The sequence below is a fragment of the Lithobates pipiens genome, unplaced genomic scaffold, assembly GCF_037356315.1.
Source record: "Lithobates pipiens isolate NorthernLeopardFrog02 unplaced genomic scaffold, aLitPip1_a1.2 Scaffold_3, whole genome shotgun sequence".
NCBI classification, from domain to species: domain Eukaryota; kingdom Metazoa; phylum Chordata; class Amphibia; order Anura; family Ranidae; genus Lithobates; species Lithobates pipiens.
Window position 1 is genome coordinate 48,605,934 of NW_027507790.1, and position 19,400 is coordinate 48,625,333.

Below are 19,400 nucleotides of genomic sequence, written 5' to 3' on the forward strand. Positions count from 1 at the left end.
AATTCTGAAGGCTTCTGCAATGAGTTCCATGGCCAGGGCGAAGAGGGCCTGGGGAGATAGGGCATCCCTGTCTGGTACCCCTCTGCAGGGGAAAGGGGCACATAGCAAGCCATTAAGCCTTATGCTTGCCAGGGGGCCTGTGTATAGCATGTGTCCCCTGCTGTGAGCCTTGAACGCATCCCATGTCACCTCTGGGAAAGCCGACTCCGCATTGATTACCCAGTATTCCTTCAATTGAGGGGGGATGCGGTCCTGAAGCGACTCAATGAGGTTATAATCTCCAAAGGGCTCTATTGCACGTTTTTGGGGTTCTAATTGTCAATTTCAGAGGATTATGATCTAAGAGGCCAGAGGGAAGATAACATGCCTCTTGGATCTCATTAAGGAGGGCTGTATTTGCAAATGCCAGGTCTATACATGAGGAGGTCTTAAATGTGATAGAGAAACAGGAGTAAGTTCTGTCGTTAGGTTGTAAAGTCTGTGGCATGTGTCCCGGTGCCCAGATCTGAGTTGAAATTAGCTTGAGCTGAGGGCCTTTCCAAATCTTGTGATAGGGTGGCGTTGAAGTCACCCATGAACAGAACCTGGGCAGGTCAATGTGAAGCCAACCATTCATATAGAGGGTACAGGGACTGCACCTGACTAGGAGGGGGCAGGTAGACATTAACAATAACACGTTTTTTGTTGTATATGGTCAACACCAACATAACATATTTCCCATGAGGGTCTAGTTCATCATGGATTATACACAGTATTTGTTTACCGATCAGAATAGACACCCCACGGGAGTATGTGGAGTAGGTCGCGTGAAATTCTTTTTGTACCCACTTTTTTTTGGAGCCATTACTCTGCTTCACATTAAATGGGTCTCTTGCAGCAATACTATGTGGGAGTTGTGCATTTTCAAATATTGAAACAGTAGCAACCTCTTGTATTTGGAATTGAGCCCCCTGACATTCCATGACAAGACAATCAAGGACTCTTTACCAGAGTTAGCCATCATGGAATACCATGGTGGCACATGCCAGGAAGCCACTCCACAGTAAAATCATTATAGAAAAGAGCATTGTCTGTGTGAGTCTTCAGAGTAAAATGTGTTTGAGCAATAGTAGTTATGAGTACCTTTAAAACATATATCCTCCTCTCCCCCCAAAAAATAACTCCCTACCATGGCATCAAAAAAACAAAACACCACGGCCAAAAACAGGGGCCAAAAAGAAAAAAAGAACTGATGCAGGGTTTGTTCCCATAACTTGTCAACAAAGGTGAAAACTTCAGGCCACTAGGACCCCGTGAAACTTTGCACATAGGGCTGGTGTAGGTGGAGCACATCCCAAAAGAAACTTCTGACAGTACCTGGGTAAGTTCCAGAAGCAAGGTGGGTGAGGGAAAACTGGGTGTTAACTTAAGTAGTGTGCCTTGTAGAAAGGGTGCTCCGCTTCTGGAACATGTGGCTAGTGTTAGGATCCCAGCCTCCTTAGGTGGCTGCATCAGGCAGAATCGTATTCCAGTGAGGATGTTGTGAAAAGCGGGAGTCAAGCCGAGAGACAGCTTTGGCAGGGGTTTCAAAGTATTGGGTGGCACTGCCAACCACCACCTAAGCTTGCTGGGGTACAGAATGCTGTATTTCAGGCCGTTCTCCCGGAGGCGCTTGCGGATCTCCATGAAGGAGCGATGACGTTGCTACACTACAGGTGAGTAGTCGGGGTTCAGGGAGATCTTGGAGTTTTCAAAGGAGAGTTTCATGGCATTTCTGGTGGCTGCCAGCAGTCTATCCCTGCCACAGTAATTGAGGAGCTTAATCAGCAAGGGTCTAGGTCCAGCCCCAGAAATAGATGGTGTAGTGGGGACTCTATGGGCCGGCTCCACTACAAACCTGGGTGGGAAATCTGTGAGGCCTAGCAGCGTGGTGAGGAACCCTTCAGCAAATTCAGCCGGTTTGGTGCCCCGGCCTGTTTGGGGAGCCCCACCACCCACAGATTGTTACAACGGAGCCTGTTTTCCATGCCCACTGTTTTTTCATGCAAGGATTGAACCTGTTTTTGGAGGATTCTCAGTTCCCTGGAGTCCTTTTGCACCATGTCTTCTACCTGAGATATGCGGAATTCCTCGGACATCCAGGACCAGAATTTGTCCATATTGTGCCTGATTAGGCTGACCTCCATGGTCATCGTGTCAATCTTGGTGATAAGGGTCTCCTTCAGGGAAGTGATAGCCGCCATCAGGTCCGCCGAGTTAGGCTCTGTATCTCTCATGTTTGCAGGTGCCGTCTGAGTGCTCGCAGTCACACAGGATGGGGAGGAGGGGGCAGAGCACGTGGCCAAGATGGCCGCCGATGGAGGAGACCAGGCCTGGGGCGCTGTGTTTGCCGTATTTTCTCTTACCCAGAGCCATCTAGGAGGACAGGAGCAGCGGAAAACCGGAGAGGCACCTTTCGGACGCTGGTATATGAGTTTAGAGATGCCGACCATGATGGAAGGATGACCAGAAGGATTAGGTAGAAGTAGAGCTCAGCTACTGCATGACTGCCTTGCTTCACATCCAGACATGCTAACCCCCCCCCCCCGTATTTAAAAATTTTGACCTTTGTTGTGAAATCCTATGGGAAAACAACAGTGTACCTGTTGGCATTTTTTACAGTCATTCCTTTGTCTAAAGCCTTATTGCTGTATATCCATGTGAGATTGTCTAAGGTCCCTTTCACAGGGGCAGCTGTTCTGCCGCTGTTAAAAGCATGTTTTGTTATTTTGAAATTCAGAGAATCCTGGCACAGCGTTCACTTGCAGTTGTACATTGCGATTAGCTGCGTTTAGCTGCATTTACATGCGGCTGCGTTTAGCTGCGTTTGGAAAATTCTTGCCATTTCTGATGTGCTTTCTATTGTTTTTCTTTCCTTGTTGCCGCTGCTATCTGTAGGAGAAATACTACACTGCGATTACCTGCAGTTATGTGCAGATAGCTGCAGTAAATCATTCTTGGACGCAGTCAACTTTATTTTTTCTATCTGCACAAAACCGCATGTAACAAAACCGTCTCTAAATGCAGTGTGTGAATGGGGCCATAGGAAAGCATTGTGTGTATTTAGCTGCGGTAGATAACGTCATCTGTCCGCAGCTAAAAACACAATTCTATCCGCCCGTGTGAAAGGGGCCTCAGGCAGTGGTCTCCAAACTGCGGCCTGGGGGCAGGATGTAGACCTCTGCTTGCCTTTATCCGGCCCTTGGGACACTATTCCTCCCACTGATATGAGACACGGTTGATTTACTAAAGCTGAAGCACTGAGAATATGGTGCAGCTCTGCATGGTAGCCAATCACCTTCTGACTTTAGCTTGTTTAATTAGGCTTTGACAATAAAACCTGGAAGCTGATTGGTTTCTATGCAGAACTGCACCAGATTTTGCACTCTCCGGTTTTAGTAAATCAACCCCAATGTCTTTATGGACCTTGCATTGTATACTGGTCCAAATTATTTGGTGGAGGGGGGATTATGGTGTGGGGTTGGTTTTTAGGGGTTGGGCTTGGCCCCTTAGTTTCAGTGGAGGCAACTCATAAAGCATCAGCATACCAAGACATATTGGGCAATTTCATGCTCCCGACATTGTGGGAACAGTTTGGGGATGGCCCCTTCCTATTCCAACATGACTGCACACCAGTGCACAAAGCAAGGTCCATAAAGACATGGATGAGCAAGTTTGGGGTGGAGGAACTTGACTGGCCTGCACCTCAACCCAATAGAACACCTTTGGGATGAATTAGAGCAGAGACTGTGAGCCAGGCCTTCTCATCCAACATCAGTGCCTGACCTCACAAATGCGCTTCTGGAAGACTGCTCAAACATTCCCATAGACACACTCCTAAACCTTGTGGACAGCCTTCCCAGAAGAGTTGTAGCTGTTATAGCTGCAAAGGGTGGGCCAACTAAATATTAAACCCTACGGACCAAGACTGGTATGCCATTAAAGTTCATGTGTGTGTAAAGGCAGGTGTCCCAATGCTTTTGACAATTTAGTGTATACCTGATTTCCTGAACAAGCTCCACAATATACATCAAGTACCACCAAATAAACTTAGTGACTATGAATGTAGCATCTGGATATTGTATAGTAACATCTCTCACAAGCAGCACCAAACCACAAATACAGCTCTGATGTTATATAGCTCATTACATTTATTCCAGCACACAACTCAATTCACTTTTGAATTGCATTTATCTTCAATGTACATCGACCACTTCCATTAGCTCATCCCCCACAGCTATTACCTTCTGTACCATCTCCACCCCCCTTTTAGATTGTAAGCTCCATGAGCAGGGTCCTCCTAGTCCTTCTCTACTGAGCTTTAACTGTACAGTCTCCCTTTATATTGTAAAGCCCTGTGCACACTATATAAATCCTGTATTAAAATAATAATAAAATAATAACTGCAACACAAAACCAACTTATTTAGTTCAAAGTGCCAAGACTGAATTAAACCTACCAGCCGCTCTGTACAGAGGACGGGACTGATCACCCCTCTGAATGAGCCCTAAGGGACCAAAAACTTACTATGCTGCCCAAAAAAAAACTTTTGTGCTTTTTCAAAGGAGTGTGTTATGCCGCGTACACACGACCAGACTTTCCAGCGTTCGTGCATATGAGGATATCATTTTTTTTTTTTTGGTGGGGGTGGATCTTGGGTGGGAGTTCCCACACTTTTTTCCCCAGGACTTGACCCCTATATATATATATATATATATATATATATATATATATATATATATATATATATAGTATACCAGGGTCGCAGCAGTCTCACTTGTGACTAGGCCCGGCATTCTGCCACTGTGGGAGGGTCCCCAAGACAGCAAGAAGGACTGCATGTACGATGAGTGAAGAGCCCACCCCCAGCACTCTTAATCTGTGAGGCAAGAAGGGGAGAGCAAGGGATGCACAGGGAGCTTCTGACACTTCTCCTGCCTGACAGCAGAGATTGTTATTCTCACTCGTTTGCAGGATGTGCCGATTCCCCAACACTGCAGTTCCTTTCACTCAAACTTTCCCTTATCTCTCTTCCTTCCTGCAACTAGTAATCACACCCCTCCAGCCCTCAGCATGTTCTCTTCCCGGGTCACTTCACCTTCTTCTTTGGTCCCATTTGATTTGCTCATCTTCTCCAGCAGCCTGCATCTCTCTACCTACAATCATGCAGTAAGTTAGCAGCGATCCTCCTGAACTTTTTTTCTTGTTACCTTTATTACCTTTATCTATACCTCCCAACAGGGGCGTAACTAGAAATCACAGGGCCCCATAGCAAAATGTTGTATGGGCCCCCCCCCCCCCCCCCCACCAAAAAAAATGAACTAATGCCATTAAACAACAGACTACCACACCCATGTGGCACAGTACCCAGGCAACGGCTTATATTAATTTTGAACAACAAAGTATGCAGTATACTCTATGCAGCCCCTGAAGGGAACACATTGCTGACCTCCAGGCCTTTTAACCAATTTCTGTTCTGTTATATAAAATGAAATAGTTCAACTCACCATAATGCAAAATCAGTGGGATCCCTGAGCGTGTCACTTGCCATCATCACCTGCCACCAGATGCAGATTGTAACTTGTCAAACGTTGCGGAATGTCACCTACCACATGTTGCGGATTGTCACTTGCCAAGTCACCTGCCACACATTATGGATTGTCACTTGCCACGTCCTGGATTGTCACTTGCCACACATTATGGATTGTCACTTGCCACGTCCTGGATTGTCACTTGCCACACATTATGGATTGTCACTTGCCACGTCCTGGATTGTCACTTGCCACACATTATGGATTGTCACATGCCACGTCCTGGATTGTCACTTGCCACGTCACTTGCCACACATTATGGATTGTAACTTGCCACGTCCTGGATTGTCACTTGCCACACATTAAGGATTGTCACTTGTCACATCACCTGCTACACATTGCAGATTGTCCACTTGCCACGTCGCCTGCCACCAGATGCAGATTGTCACTTGTCACACGTTGCAGAATGTCACCTGCCACATGTTGCGGATTGTCCACTTGCCAAGTCCCGGATTGTCACTTGCCACATTACCTGCCACACATTACGGATTGTCACTTGCCATGTCCTAGATTGTCACTTGCCACGTCTCAGGTTGTCACTTGCCACATCACCTGCCACACATTACGGATTGTCACTTGCCACGTCACCTGCCACACATTACGGATTGTCACTTGTCACATCACGGATTTTCACTTGCCACGTCACCTGCCACATGTTACGGATTGTCACTTGCCACATCCAGGTTGTCACTTGCCACGTCACCTGCCACACATTACGGATTGTCACTTGCCACGTCCTAGATTGCCACACATTACAGATTGTCACTTACCACATCCTAGATTGTCACTTGCCACACATTATGGATTGTCACTTGCACGTCCCGGGTTGTCACTTGCCACGTCACCTGCCACACATTACGGATTGTCACGTCACGGATTTTCACTTGCCACGTCACCTGCCACATGTTACAGATTGTCACTTGCCACATCCAGGTTGTCACTTGCCACGTCACCTGCCACACATTACGGATTGTCACTTGCCACGTCCTAGATTGCCACACATTACAGATTGTCACTTACCACATCCTAGATTGTCACTTGCCACACATTATGGATTGTCACTTGCACGTCCCGGGTTGTCACTTGCCACGTCACCTGCCACACATTACGGATTGTCACGTCACGGATTTTCACTTGCCACGTCACCTGCCACATGTTACAGATTGTCACTTGCCACATCCAGGTTGTCACTTGCCACGTCACCTGCCACACATTACGGATTGTCACTTGCCACGTCCTAGATTGCCACACATTACAGATTGTCACTTACCACATCCTAGATTGTCACTTGCCACACATTATGGATTGTCACTTGCACGTCCCGGGTTGTCACTTGCCACGTCACCTGCCACACATTACGGATTGTCACTTGTCACGTCACGGATTTTCACTTGCCACGTCACCTGCCACATGTTACGGATTGTCACTTGCCACATCCAGGTTGTCACTTGCCATGTCACCTGCCACACGTTACGGATTGTCACTTGCCACGTCCCTGGTTGTCACTTGCCACGTTGCCTGCCACACATTATGGATTGTCATTTGCCACGTCATGGATTTTCACTTGCCACATCACCTGCCACACGTTACGGATTGTCACTTGCCACGTCCTGGGTTGTCACTTGCCACGTCGCCTGCCACACATTATGGATTGTCACTTGCTCTGCCACTTTCCTGCTGTGTCACAGAGTCAGCCAGCAGATTATCAGTCAGGCAGCAGAGAGATAATGTCATCTCTCTGCTTCCTGGCTGCCTGCACAGTGAGGGGGGAACTGCACTGCAGGGATGAGAGGGCGGCGAGAGATGATGTCATCTCTATGCTCCCTCGCTCGTCAGCTCCCTGATTGGCCAGCCCGCTCACGCCCACTCTCTCACCAGCGGACCGGCCACTCTCATCTGCCTCCCACTATCACCCGCGGAGCCCCCCGCGGACCCCCCGGAGCCCCCCGCGGACCCGCGGACTGCCCGCTCTCACCCGCGGTCCAGCCGCGGACTACCCGCGGAGCTGCGGACTACCCGCGGGCCGCCCGCGGACTACCCGCGGGCCACCCGCGGACCGCCAGCTCTCACCCGCGGACCACCCGCGGAGCTGCGGACTGCCCGCGGGCCACCCGCGGAGCCGCCCGCTATCTCCCGCGGAGCCATAGCACCTGTCCTCACCGGGCCCCATTTGACTGCGGGCCCCATAGCGCCCGCATGTGCTGCTATGGCGGTAGTTCCGCCACTGCCTCCCAACATTTTGAAATAGGAATGAGGGACACCTACTAGCAAATGTATGTAGGCATAGGACACACACCCTGCCATGCCCCTTAAAGGGGAAATAACAAACCAAAGGTTAATTAAAGAGGAATCTTTGATTCCTTGCAAAGGTAAAGCATAATGGACTATTATGCATCGCATAGTAGTCCATTATGTGTCACTTACCTGACACAGGAGCCAGCCAAGTCACCGCTGTCCCCTTGTGTACGGAGCCTCCATCTTCTTGGTGGGTCTCGCTGCTCCGGCGCTGTCATTCGACGGAGCCGCAATGACGTCACTCCCGCGCATGCGCACGGGAGCCGCCACTCAGTGTGCCTGTGTGCCTCTGTCTACGGCGCATGCGCTGTAGACAGCGGTGCCTGTCTTTTGGCAAATATCTCCTAAACCGTATAGGTTTAGGAGATATTTCTTGGACCTACAGGTAAGCCGTAATCTAGGCTTACCTGTAGGTCAAAGTGGTTTGTAAGGGTTTACAACCACTTTAAATCCACAAGTGCTTTTTTTTACCACTACTATTCCTTTATATTGGCTTTTCAAATTGAAAAATGCAGCAATTTAGAATTTGTATGAAAGGTCTAGCACTGGAAAACACTTTTTGAAAGATAAAAAGTGCATTTTATATACAACTATATAGATCAGACCAAAATGAGGGACAAATGAAGAGGAAAGAGGTACTTTGCTCCAAATCGGGGACAGTTGGGAGCTCTGCTCATGTGAAAGGGGCCTAATAGTGGACTCACATCAGTGTGCTGTGGTTTGGGTGCAGTGTGATTGTATGAAAAGTTTACACGAGGTTTATGGCACGCTCTCGATGCAATATTTTAGGACATGCGTTTTCACATAAGTACATCAAATTCCTACATGCTGCATATTTGCCGTGCTTTCAGAAAACGGTCTATTCGATTTCAATGGGAGCGCGGCTATAACTGCATGTAAAACACACACACACAATCCTGCAGCACACTAATGAGAACCCACTATAAGGCTAGGTTCACACCTTTGTATGTTAGGAATGTGCACAAAATTGTGGCTTTCGTGACACACACAGAAACACACTGTCCTTTAGTAGACATGCAGCAGTGCCATTAATTGTTAATGACACCCCACACATCTGCTAAAACATTCATTTTCACATGCACCATACCACATGGAGCCATACCACAGTGAGCTATCAGGGGTCTGTTTAGAGCCATGATGTTTTACCAAATGGCTGTTAAACATGTAAAAAGAAGTACAAAATTCAGTTTACAAAATGTAAAAAAATAATTAATGGCTTGCTTTGGTCTCTGAAGAGCAATCCACATTCAGATTGCTCTTCATAGATCATTTGATAGGCAGTAAGGAGGCGTTGTACTGCCTCTGCACCGCATGCTTTAACCCTTTCAATTCTGCACTAGCATGCCATAACCATGTGCATTGCATGCAGTTGTGGGGTGCTTGCAGAGCATCACCATTCACTTGAATGGGTCAAGTTCAACAGAGGGGTATAATTCATACTGCTTGCCACTGGGATCAGTGGGAAGTGCCCAGGGTCCAGAGGAAGGGCCCTGGGACTGATGGAAAGGGTAGGGGGGAGTCAGGGGGGACCTTTTATGGTTTCTTACACCAGGACCCGAAGGTTCTAGTTACGCCTCTGGATTTATTGAATAACTCACAAGGTAATTGCAAGATCACAGTTGAGTTTACACAATCCTGATCCATCACATGTATGTCAGAATTGGAAGTACAACAGATAATAACACTGTTCCCAGATAATACCAACCAGGGGCGTAACTATAGGGGGTGCAGCAGTCATGACCGCAACCGGGCCCTGTGCTGCAGGGGGCCCGTGCACCCCCTCTACATATGGCTGATGGCAGCATAGGCTGCTAGGAGTACCAGTGCACTGTGCGCATTGGGTGGCTGCAGGTGGGAGGTGACTAGCAGAGTAGGGATGGCCGAACGGTTCGCTCGGCGGTCGTTTCGCGGCGAATTTCGGCTGTTCGCCGTCCGCCCGATCGGCGGACTATTGCCGCCGTTCGCCTGGCGGACTTCCGTGTTTACTGTGTAAAAGAGCTTTGACCTATGATGACACATCCATCATGGGGTACATGACAGCCAATTGAGACATTACAGCACATGGACACTTGGACATTCCCCCTAACTTATAAATAGACCCGATCCGGCGGCCATTTTACATTCTTTCTTCTGTCACTATAGGGAGAGGTTGCTGTGTGGAGCAGGGAGAGACTGCAGTGACCCAAATCGCTAGCTATTTGGTCCACAAAAGTTCTTTTCAGGACTGGTATAGGTGTAGTTCAGGATATAGGTTTGAGGCACTGCTGTGCTACTGATTGTTGCAGCAGCCTGTCTTTTGTCAGTGTAGAGAGAGGGACAGGAAGCTGTGTGCTGCAGGGACAGTCAGTTTAATCATTAACTGTTACTATTAGGTTCACAAAAGTGCTATTCAAGTTATTGTTCCAGCAACCTGTGTTTTGTCGGTTTAAATAGGGACAGGCAGGAAGCTGTGTGTGAGGCAGTGAGGGACAGTCAGTTTAATCAGTAGCTGTTACTATTAGGTCCACAGAGGTTCTTTTCAGGACTGGTATGGTAATAGGCTTGTATAGAAAGAATATTATACTTGACTGCTGCCCTTCTGCTGCAGTAGTCCTTTATCAGTATAGGGAAAGAGGTACAGTCTGCTAATCATTCACAACCTACTTGTTCCACAAAGGTCCTTATAAGGACTGGTAAGGTACAGGGTACTACAGTACATAGGGTTGAGTGAGGTACAGTCTGCTATTCCTTAAGGACTGGTATAGGTCCACAATATATAGGGTTGAGGTGCACTACTGCTGACTGCTGCCCTTCTGCTGCAGTAGTCCTTTATCAGTATAGGGACTGAGGTACAGTCTGCTAATCATTCACAACCTACTTGTTCCACAAAGGTCCTTATAAGGACTGGTAAGGTATAGGGTACTACAGTATATAGGGTTGAGTGAGGCAGTCTGCTATTCATTAAGGACTGGTATAGGTCCACAATATATAGGGTTGAGGTGCACTACTGCTGACTGCTGCCCTTCTGCTGCAGTAGTCCTTTATCAGTATAGGGACTGAGGTACAGTCTGCTAATCATTCACAACCTACTTGTTCCACAAAGGTCCTTATAAGGACTGGTAAGGTATAGGGTACTACAGTACATAGGGTTGAGTGAGGTACAGTCTGCTATTCCTTAAGGACTGGTATAGGTCCACAATATATAGGGTTGAGGTGTACTACTGCTGACTGCTGCCCTTCTGCTGCAGCAGTCCTTTATCAGTATAGGGACTGAGAGTTTTGTCACAGGGTCATTTAAAAAATGACAGGCAGAGGAAGAGGCAGGCCCTTCCGCAGGGGTGGTAGGGGTAGGGCAGGAGTAACAGGCTTGAGCCAAAGTGGGAAGTTGCAGAAGGTGCGTTCAATCACTTTAAAGGACGCACCAGACTTGGTTGAGTGGCTCACTCAGCCTTACTCTTCTGCACCCTCCGATCCATATCAAGACATTTCTGATGCGCAGCCACTCTTGGTATTGGATCAGGAAGAGGAGGTAGCAACAACTGCCACTCAGCAGTCTGACGACAGTACCCAGATCAGCCCAAGGAGGAGGTTGGTCCCCAGTGTTGCTGCCTACTCCGGGATCTCTACTTATAGCGGTGGGGAAGGTGACGTCGATGATGACGTGTCTAGTGATGTCACCGTGGGTGCCCACAAGAGAGGAAGAGGAGGGGAGTTCAGAGGGAGATATGGACCAGCAGATAGGGAGGAGAAGCAGGAATAACTTACATTGCACAGGAGGGACAAAGCAGACTGCTAATGTATCAGGAGCGAGTCATCGACCATGTACGGTCACATCTGGCGCTCCCAGGACGCCGGCACATGGCTCCGCAGTGTGGGCTTTTTTTAACGTGTCCGTTGCTGACAATAGCGTTGCCATCTGCAATGTTTGCAGTCAACGCATTAGTCGTGGTAAGCCCAACACTCACCTAGGGACGACCGCCTTAAGAAGGCACATGAGCAGCCATCACCGAGCCCAGTGGGAGCAACGGAACACACAAAGCCACACTCCAGGCTCTCACCGTCCAGCCTCGTCTTCTACTTCTCCTTCTCCTCTCTCCTCACAATTGTCCTCCACTCCACCTTCCATCACGCCAAGCTCACGTTTTTCTGCAAAAAGGCAGGCTTCCGTGGGCCTAATGTTCGAGCATAAAAAAATGACGCCGGATAACCCTCTTGCCCAACGGTTGATGGCTGGCTTGTCAGAACTGATAGCCCGCCAACTACTGCCATTTAAACTGGTGGACTCGGAGGCCTTTCGAAAATTTGTGGCCATTGGAACACCACAATGGAAGGTCCCAGGAAGGAAGTATTTCTCAGAGAAGGGCATCCCAGAGCTATATGGCCATGTTCAGCGGCAAGTGAATGTATCTCTGGCACACAGTGTCGGTGCCAAGATACATCTGACCACAGACACGTGGTCTAGCAAACACGGGCAGGGAAGGTATATCACTTTTACTGCCCACTGGGTGAACCTTCTGACGGCCGTCAAGCATGTAACCCATGGCACCCATGTAGATTTGGTTTTACCGCCACGGATTGCATGCAGGCCTGGCTCTTCTTCTCCTCCTCCTACTCCATCCTCCTCCATCTCCTCCTCGGCTGACTCCTCCTTTTCCGCTGCTAGCGTCTCTTCCGCTGCGCCGCCCAAGCTCCCAAGAACCTATTCGACATGCCAGGTGAGACGTTGCCATGCCGTGCTGCGTCTGTTGTGCCTGGAAGCCAAGAGCCACACTGGCCCGGCACTCCTTTCAGCTTTGTGTTCACAGGCAGATCAGTGGCTAACACCGCTCAATTTGACAGTTGGTAAAGTGGTGTGTGACAACGGTGCCAATCTGCTTAGTGCATTGAAACAGGGCAAAATCACGCACGTGCCATGCATGGCACACGTCTTAAACTTGGTCGTGCAGCGATTCCTTGTCAAATACCCTGGGGTCCAGGACATCTTGCGGCAGGCAAGGAAAATCTCGGCCCATTTCAGAAGATCTTACACGGCCATGGCTCGCCTTGCTGACATTCAGCGGCGACACAATCTGCCGGTCAGACGTCTTATTTGCGATTGCCCGACGCGATGGAACTCAACCTTCTATATACTTGATAGGCTGCTCCAGCAGAAACGTGCAGTTAACGTCTACCTGTATAAACTCTGCGGCAGAACAGGTTCTGGGGAGCTGGGTTTTTTTTCACATCGCCAGTGGCTGCTCATGCGCGACGCGTGCAGACTTCTGCGGCCATTTGAGGAGATCACCAAACTGGTCAGTCGCAGCCATGGCGCCATCAGGGACATGGTACCTTATGCCTTCTTTATGGAGCGTGCATTGCGTCGTGTCATTGATCAAACTGTGGAGGAGCAGGAGCGGGAAGATGAGGAAGTCGCAATGCTGGATGAATTCCCAGGGGGGGCTACTCTATCTGAGGCAAGTCAACAACAGGAGTCTGAAGAGGAGTCAGAGGAGGATGGTGCCGGGGCGGATGAGGAGGAGCAAGAAGAGCATGCTTTAAACCTTTCTGGGATCCCTGTTGTTGTGCGTGGATGGGGAGAGGAGAATGAAGAGGACGACATTATCCTGGATGATGAGCAGGAGCCAGGCCACCACACCGCTTCCAGTTTAGTGCAAATGGGCCCTTCATGCTCCAGTGTTTTAATAGGGGCCCCCGTATAAAAAGCATAAGGGTCAAGGACCAGTACTGGGTGGCAACGTACTTAGACCCCCGGTACAAACACAAAATGGCGGAAATGTTACCGCCGTCACAGAGGGCTATCAGAATGCAGCACTTCCAGGCCTTGCTTCGAGAAATGCTGCATTCTGCTTTTGTGTGCGCTGGCAGAGGAGCAATTCCCACTCCCAGAGAAGGAGTTGCGGGTACCAATCCAACAGCGCCTGCAAGAAGAGGCCGGTTTGAAGATGTGTTGGTGACTTCGGATCTGAGGTCATTCTTTCAGCTGACCCATCGACAGGTGTCATCCGGATCCAGCATCAGGGAACGCCTAGACCATCAGGTGTCCGACTACATCGGGTTAACGGCTGATGTGGACGCTCTGAGGAGTGATGAACCCCTGGACTACTGGGTGGGCAGGCTTGACCTCTGGCCAGAGCTTGCTCAATTTGCAATCGAACTGTTGGCTTGCCCCTTGTCCAGTGTCCTGTCCGAAAGGACGTTCAGCGCAGCAGGGGGGATCGTGACCGATAAGCGTACTCGCCTAGTTCACGACAGTGTTAACTACCTCACATTTCTAAAAATTAATGAGGCATGGATCTCGGAGGAATTCAACACATGTGACCATGTATATGTCTAGAAACAATTTTTTTAATCGAGCACACAGACCTTCTTTCTTCATTTGGCTCACTTCCTTGTCCAAAAAAAGCACACCGTACTATATGCCCGTACCCTCCTGTTTGAAGTGGTTGAGCAGTATCATATTTCTACTGGGGCTGCTTATTATGAGGGGCTCCCACCATCCCTGTGCTGTGCTGACTTCCTCCTGGGGCTGTACCTCTGCTGTGCATATTATGGGGGGCTCCCACCATCCCTGTGCTATGCTCATTATGAGGGGCTCCCACCATCTCTATGCTGTGCTGACTTCCTCCTGGGTCTGTACCTCTGCTGTGCATATTATGAGGGGCTCCCACCATCCCTGTGCTATGCTAATTATGAGGGGCTCCCACCATCCCTGTGCTGTGCTGACTTCCTTCTGGGGCTGCTTATTATGAGGGGCTCCCACCATCCCTGTGCTATGCTGACATCCTCCTGGGGCTGCTTATTATGAGGGGCTCCCACCATCCCTGTGCTGTGCTGACTTCCTCCTGGGGCTGTACCTCTGCTGTGTATATTATGAGGGGCTCCCACCATCCCTGTGCTATGCTCATTATGAGGGGCTCCCACCATCCCTGTGCTGTGCTGACTTCCTCCTGGGGCTGCTTATTATGAGGGGCTCCAACCATCCTTGTGCTATGCTGACATCCTCCTGGGGCTGCTTATAATGAGGGGCTCCCACCATCCCTGTGCTGTGCTGACTTCCTCCTGGGGCTGTACCTCTGCTGTGCATATTATGAGGGGGTCCCACCATCCCTGTGCTATGCTCATTATGAGGGGCTCCCACCATCCCTGTGCTGTGCTGACTTCCTCCTGGGGCTTCTTATTATGAGGGGCTCCCACCATCCCTGTGCTATGCTCATTATGAGGGGATCCCACCATCCCTGTGCTGTGCTGACTTCCTCCTGGGGCTGCTTATTATGAGGGGCTCCCACCATCCCTGTGCTATGCTGACATCCTCCTGGGGCTGCTTATTATGAGGGGCTCCCACCATCCTTGTGCTGTGCTGACTTCCTCCTGGGGCTGTACCTCTGCTGTGCATATTATGAGCGGCTCCCACCATCCCTGTGCTATGCTCATTATGAGAGGCTCCCACCATCCCTGTGCTGTGCTGACTTCCTCCTGGGGCTGCTTATTATGAGGGGCTCCCACCATCCCTGTGGTATGCTGACATCCTCCTGGGGCTGCTTATTATGAGGGGCTCCCACCATCCCTGTACTGTGCTGACTTCCTCCTGGGGCTGTACCTCTGCTGTGCATATTATGAGAGGTTCCCACCATCCCTGTGCTATGCTCATTATGAGGGGCTCCCACCATCCCTGTGCTGACTTCCTCCTGGGGCTGCTTATTATGAGGGGCTCCCACCATCCCTGTGCTATGCTGACATCCTCCTGGGGCTGCTTATTATGAGGAGCTCCCACCATCCCTGTGCTGTGCTGACTTCCTCCTGGGGCTGTACCTCTGCTGTGCAAATTATGAGGGGCTCCCACCATCCCTGTGCTATGCTCATTATGAGGGGCTCCCACCATCCATGTGCTATGCTGACTTCCTCCTGGGGCTGCTTACGGTGCAGGTGTCAGTGCTGTATATCACGGTGCTGGTGTCAGTGCTTTATGTCACGCTGCTGATGTCAGTGCTTTCTATCACAGTGCTGGTGTCAGATCACTCTATCACGGTGCAGGTGTCATTGCTGTATGTCACGCTGCTGATGTCAGTGCTGTATATCACGGTGCTGGTGTCAGTGCTGTATATCACGGTGCTGGTGTCAGTGCTGTATATCGCAGTGCTGGTGTCAGTGCTGTATATCGCAGTGCTGGTGTGGGTGCTTTATGTCACGCTGCTGATGTCATTGCTCTCTATCACGGTGCTGGTGTCAGATTACTCTATCACGGTGCAGGTGTCATTGCTGTATGTCACGCTGCTTATGTCAGTGCTGTATATCACAGTGCTGGTGTCAGTGCTGTATATCATGGTGCTGGTGTCAGTGCTGTATATCGCAGTGCTGGTGTCAGTGATGTATATCGCAGTGCTGGTGTCAGTGCTGTATATCACGGTGCTGGTGTGAGTGCTTTATGTCACACTGCTGATGTCAGTGCTCTCTATCACGGTGCTGGTGTCAGATCACTCTATCACGGTGCAGGTGTCATTGCTGTATGTCACGCTGCTTATGTCAGTGCTGTATATCACAGTGCTGGTGTCAGTGCTGTAAATCACGGTGCTGGTGTCAGTGCTGTATATCACGGTGCTGGTGTCAGTGCTGTATATCACGGTGCTGGTGTGAGCGCTTTATGTCACGCTGCTGATGTCAGTGCTCTCTATCACGGTGCTGGTGTCAGATCACTCTATCACGGTGCAGGTGTCATTGCTGTATGTCACGCTGCTGGTGATCATCTCCTGCACCCTCTTCTTTGCCTACCCTGACCTTCCCTCTCCTCCATTGCCTTCATGCACTCCACAGTCCTGAATTGTCACAACAATTTCACATATAAAAAAAGAATGCTTGTAGTTGTCGATTCCAGATTCACCTCATACATGTGTTATGTCATTGGCCATGTGGTGGGACTATGTTTGCACAGCTAGTAATTATTTTGTGGCTGCAAATTTGACCTGTAGGTTTGCAAAGTTCGCCTCCCATTGAAGTCAATGGGGCCCGCCGCGAACGTTACGGTTCGCGAACTATCGGCCGCGGTCTGCGTTCGCGAAACGTCCCGTCGGAAGTTCGTCCATCACTATAGCAGAGCTCCATGGTGGACTACCGCATTAGCTGCTCTTTAGTTGTGCATTCCCCGCATGACCTGTCTCCTTGGCTGGCTTCTCCGGGTCCCCCTCTCCTGCTCCATGCAGCGCCGCTCAGTCCGGTGTCTGTCCTCCGCAGCCAGAGTCCCACCCCCTGAGTCTGGCTCACACTGCACTGCATGCTTCTCCCAGGCAAACAAACTTTCAGCACACAGATGCAGTGCAGCCCTATGAGAGCCGGCTCCCCAGAGGACACCACGGGCTTGTCTGCCAGCCCCCTCCTCCCCCGTCATACACAGATGATGACAGGTCTTTCTTGGAGATATGCAGATCGCCCGTCCAGCACACTGGAGGGACCAGGCCACCATGGATCAGTGGCCGGCCTGCAGCTTGGTCATGGTGAGTGAGGTGACCCCATCCCCCAGACACCATTGCATACCCCCCTCCATCTCCCCTGTGGACAGGGACACCATCTCCCCTAAGGACAGGGACCTTTTCTCCAAAAGGGCAGGGACCCCATTTCCCTTGATCACAGGGACTCCATATCCCCTGGGGACAGGGCCCACTTCTCCCCAGAGAGCAGGGACCCTATCTCCTCCCCTAAGAACAGGGACCCCATCTACCCTGGGTAGAGGGCCGACTTCTCCCCTGGGGACAGGGACCCCATCTCCCCTGGGGACAGGTCCCACTTCTCCACAGAGGACAGGGACCCATTCTCACCTGGGGACAGGCACCCTATTTCCCATGGGGACAGGGCCCCCTTGTCACCTGTTACCCCATCCTGCCTAGAGACAGGAACCCCATCTCCCCTGGAAACGGGGACTCCCATCTTACCTAGGAACCCCATCTTCCCTGGGGACCAGGACCCCACCTCCCCTAAGAACAAGAACCCCATCTACAGACCATGCTGGCTGGCAGGACTGGTGTCAGCCACCCTAGGGTGCCAGGATGGAGGAGGAGGCAGAACACACAGAGGAAATCTGAATCCCCAGCCATTTGGGGGGTGTACACCAGGGGGGGGTACAGAAGTACCAGCGTGGGAAGGTTGGAGGACAGACAGGGGTCTAGCACAGTGTTTCTCAACCTTTTTACCTTGGATGAACCCCTAGCAAAAAGTTTGAGATCATGAGGAACCCCTGAAATGTTCATATCTACAGCTCACAGAACATTGGTATTATCAGTGAGCTGTTGATAACAAAAATTATTTGTAGAAATAGCATTAAATAAAAGAATAAATATTAAAATGTACCTATTTAATGTGAAACTTGTGCTTTCTTTTCCTGCAGAGCTGATCCATTCAGAGGACATTACATGGGGCAGAGCATGGGACAGGGACATTACATGGGACATGGGGACATTACATGGGGCAGAGCACATGACAGGGCATATTACATGGGGCAGAGCACATGACAGGACACATTATATGGGACAGGGCTCATTACATGGGACATTACATGGGACAGGGCACATGACAGGGGATATTACATTGGACAGGGGACATGACAAGGGACAGGGGACATTACATTGGGCAGAGCACATGACAGGACATTACATGGGACAGGGGACATTACATGAGGCAGAGCACATGACAGGACATTACATGCGACAGGGGACATTACATGGGGCAGAGCACAGTACAGGACATTACATGGGACAGGGGACATTACATGGGGCAGAGCACATGACAGAACATTACATGGGACAGGGGACATGGCACATTACATAGGGTAGGGGACAGACTATTGGGCACATTGTGGGGGGACACAACAGGGCACACTTCAGTACTTGCTTTCTTCTGCTGGCTTCAGAGCTCGTTTCATATCTTCTCCAATAGGATGCTAGCCGCTTCCCTGCCTATCTCTGCCTGTGTCTGCGATCCTCCTGTCAGCTGCCTGCAACTGACAGTCAGATTGCTGTGGAACCCCTGGGGACCTCCCGCGGAGCCCTAGGGTTCCGCGGAACCCCGGTTGAGAACCACTGGTCTAGCAGTACCAGTGTGGGGTGGCTGGAGGGGGGGGGGGGGTACAGCAGTACCAGCGTGGGGTCACTGAAGATGGGGGTGGGTACAGCAGTACATGTATACAAAGGATTCGCCCTGGGACTTTAAATGAGGTATGGTTAGCCAAAAAACATATCATGAGTATATAAAAGTAGATTTATTGTAAATTGTCATGCATGTACAAAACAGTAGGCCGATGAGGTATACAAAACAGTATGAAAAGAGAACGATCCACATACATTACATTGGGTACAGTGGTACTAGCTAGGTGTACTCTCCAGCCCCGTGTGCTCTTTCCCAGACCCCCTCCTTGGTTCTGACAGGTTCCCCCATCTCCTCTCCTGCTGGGTGCTGTTGGCGAATTTGCCAGGGTGGAGAGTGGGAAATGGGCCGGTAAATGTGCAATTTACC